The sequence below is a fragment of the Oratosquilla oratoria genome, chromosome 21, assembly GCF_046742065.1.
Source record: "Oratosquilla oratoria isolate Oo_2021 chromosome 21, ASM4674206v1, whole genome shotgun sequence".
In the NCBI taxonomy this organism is placed as follows: Eukaryota; Metazoa; Arthropoda; class Malacostraca; order Stomatopoda; family Squillidae; genus Oratosquilla; species Oratosquilla oratoria.
Window position 1 is genome coordinate 22,688,781 of NC_134797.1, and position 4,071 is coordinate 22,692,851.

Below are 4,071 nucleotides of genomic sequence, written 5' to 3' on the forward strand. Positions count from 1 at the left end.
GACTTGTAAGGCAGGTAACAGCCACTACTGGGAATCGGAGAGAAGGACGGGGAATCGAACACATAACGAAGCAAATGCGACACCAGCGCGCTTCCGATTGCGCCAACAACGCAGTGATAGACGCTCTGACGTCACCAGAATACAGTGACAGAATCCCTGACGCAGCGTCGTTGAGGAGACCTCTTGTTTGTTCTTAGAAACTAGGACACTTGTTCGTTTCAGGAGGGAGAGATCTTGATAGCTTCAGGAAGGGCAAACTTCTTTCGCTTTTAGCTGAGAGGCAGTTCGTTCCCTTTCGGAAGAAGGATTTTTTTTTTTTTGTCTTTTTTTTTTTTTTGTCTTACAAAAGTGGAGAGAAGTTGGTGGACACCAAGACGGAGAGACCAATTCAGCTTCAGTTGGAGAGAAGGAACTTGTGTAACTTCAGGAGGAGGTTGGGGGTGGGAGTTTTTAACTTCTTCAGAAAGACTCAAAGAGAAATATCTAAAGCAAACCGCATCATGTTTAGCTTGTGGCGCTGGGGTAAGGTCGAAACAAGAACAGGGCTACTCACTCTCGAAAGAAAACTAACGATATAATGTCAGCTTGTGATGTGAAGTGGCCTGGCTACCAACTTTCATCCTTTGTATCTTTCCCGAAATGAACTGCCCTGTTCCTATCTAGACCTTTGCGGATTGCTGAATTGAGGTAGACATTTTCATGTAAAACCAAAGATGCATTCGTGGCACCTACTGCATCTCAGATGACATCAGAAGATTTTATTCAGCGAATGGAAACACTCAGGGAAATGAATGTGTTGGACATCATTTTTATGACTCGAAGAGGAAAACCCAGGACTAAATGAACCAAGTTCTTAAAAAAAAAAAAAAAAAAAAAATGTTTTTGTTTAGTACGGACCTACTGATAAAGGACCTAGCGAAAAAAAAAAAAAAAAAAAATCACACCCATCAGTCACCCTTGACAACAGGGCGTCAGGCAAAATCGGAATTTTGTCTTTCGCCTCGGTTCGTAACCTTGATCTCTTCGGCGTTGCCTCCGGGATGATAGGTTCCTCTTTCGAAGTCGAATCCTCTTTCTGGCTCTGCCGATCTCCGAGAGGAGTTTTCGAGAGGAAACAGCCTCAAGGGGAAGTCGTTGGGAATGCTGGGCCTCTCCTCTCACGCTCCTCCTCCTCCTCCTCCTCCTCCTCCTCCTCCTCCTCCTCCTCCTCCTCCTCCTCCTCCTCCTCCTCTTCTTCCTACTCCTCCTCTTCTTCCTCCTCCTCCCCCTCCTCCTCCTCCTCCTCCTCCTCCTCCTCCTCCTCCTCCCACTCCTCCTCCCCTCCACCTCCTCCTCCCGGGTGACGAAATTGGACGTCTTTCTTGCGTGGCTGTATGTAGGGGGTCTTCTAGGAAGAGAGGAGGAAGAAGAGGAGACGAATAACAGAAGGAGTTGAGAAGAAAGAGGAGTAAGAGAAGTTAAGGAGGAGGGGAGTTGGAAGCAAAGATGGAAGAGGAAGAGAAAAGAGAGGAATGGGAGATAAATGAAAAGAAAAGAGAGGAGAAGGAAAGGGGATGGCGAAAAAGAGCAGGGGAAAGAGGAGGTTGGTTAGAAGGAAGATGAAAAGGAAAAAGAGGAGAAATATAAGATCAGAAAGAGAGTAAGGGAAAGTGGAGGACGATAATGAAGAGGAACGGGAGAAGTAATGCTGTTGTTGAAGAAGGGCAGACGAAATGAAGAGGAGGATTGAAGAGGAAGAGGAAGATGGAAGAGGAAGGGGAAGAAGGAAGTAATGGCTGGAAGCTCTAAGTAAAGGAGGAAGAGGAAGAATGGAGAGAACTCTAAATTACTTCGGCAAGAAATCGGGAGACGCTGTAGAGGAAGTTACGAAACGTGGCGGAAAAGGAAGAGAAGAAAGTGAGAGAATTGTACAGACAATGGAAGACAAGGAAGAGGGAGAAGCAGAAGAAGAAGAGAAAGGGACAAAGGAAGACGAGGTGGAAGAGGCCGAAGAGTTCGCAGACGCTGGAAGCAGAGGTGATGGAAAAAGAAAATTGAGGAAGAGTTTGAGGCTGGATGGTAAACAAATTAAAGAATAGGCAGTGAGAAAAACATCAGTGTAAGAAACGAGTATAAGGAACAAAAAGGGTGGGATAAAAAAGAGGAAAGAAGTTGGCGCATGAGAAAGAGGAAAATGAGGATAATAAGGGTAATAGAGGTTAAAGAAAGAGTGGTAGAGGAGGAGGAGGAGGAGGGAGAGAAGCTGAGAAGGAGAGAGAAATAACAAGGCCCTCTTCCTCAGTTATATATCATGGTATCTACTCAGGGAGCAAGAAATACTTTGTGAGAACACAAAAAGACCCTTTGATAATCAATTCTACCTCGGTGCTGCTCTGTCTGTCTGTCTGTTTGTCTTTCTGGTGCTCTCTCTCTCTCTCTCTCTCTCTCTCTCTCTCTCTCTCTCTCTCTCTCTCTCTCTCTCTCTCTCTCTCTCTCTCTCTCTCTCTCTCTCTCTCTCTCTTTTCTTTTTCTATCAACCTTTTGGCAACTGACGACAGCATCGTGAAATTGTTCGCAAGGATAGATCCGCCGGTAAGCTACAGTCCATAGCAAAGGTTTTAGCTTCGGCCAAATCAAAGAACTCCATTATATTAGCCACACCATGATGCATCAAGGTTGACACAAAGTTAAAAGGGATTAACCTCCTTACATTGGTGACACAATTCGTGTCAGACTTTGTTATTCTGTCTGGAAATGAGGCTCTGTTGTACCGAGGCGCGACCTTTGAACTGAGAGGAGTTGGGCCCCTTCGTTGCTGGGATGGAAGCACGGAGATGAATGAAATGGCCTGGTGACGGCTGGGATAAAAGGATAAGAGCCATCCTTTTGAGGAAAGGGTAGTCGTAATGGGCTATAACTACCTCGTTTTGCCACGGAGGTGAATGGAATATCCTGGCGAAGGAATCGTAGTAATGGGTTTCAATTGGACAAATTTAGGTTTAAGACGGAAATAAGCAAAAATTGGTCTACAAATAGAGTAGTTAACGAATGGAATAGACTTAGTAACCATGTAGTGAGTGTTGAAACAGTTTTTTATTTTAAGAGAAGATTAGATAACTTTATGGATGGGAGTTATAGGTGGTATTGGACAAGGAACTTGCTAGTGTAGGCCCTATGGTCTCTTGAAGTCTCCTCCATTTCTATGTTCTCATGTAACAGAATGGAAAAATAAGTACCACCCTGTATGAAGGGGTGAAGGATTTGTCAATCAAATAGGTCAACACGATAGACAACTATTTTGCCTTTTCAAATGTCAGGTGATTCTGTTTAACCCGATTGAAAGGCTTGGCACCACCATCCTCTTTGTCCTCTCTAAGGACTAATCGCCGGAGGGTTAGTCGTGTGTCTCACACGACGCTGACATTTCTCTGAGCAAGCCTCCACTCACTCTTCCATGTGTCTGAAGGACAGACACGGAATCTTAAACATTGAACGCGCATACATTGCTTACATGTGTTGTAGTCGTAGATGTTCGACTACAACATATGGTGGCAGCGGTGGGATTCTTGGTGAATGTAGAGTGCCACCAAGCACCTTTATTAATCTTAGGAGTAGTCTCTGTATTTGGTTAGTAACTCCATTCATTCTGAAATTTAACCTTCAGCTGATAAAGTAGCCAGTTGTTAACCAAAACAATGTTAATAAAGAAGATAGGTTTAGGAAATCATATCCGGAGCTCCTCTTTAGCTGAATGAAATCACCTGGTGTTAGCTAGAATAAAATCTCTATAAAGAAATATGTCACAAATAAGTTCATCGAACCGCGGTGAGAATAGATTGATTAATATAGTCTATAGCCAATTTAGGACATAAGAACATAAGAAATAAAGGAGACTGCAAAAGACCATAAGGCCTACACTAGGCAGCTCCGTATCCATCACCACCTGTCATCCCCATCCATAAAGTTGTCTAATCGTTTTTTAAAACAACTGATAGTTTCAGCGCTTACTACATGGTTACTAAGTTTATTCCATTCATCGACCACCCTATTAGTAAACCAATTCTTGCCTATTTCCTTCTCTTAAAACGAATA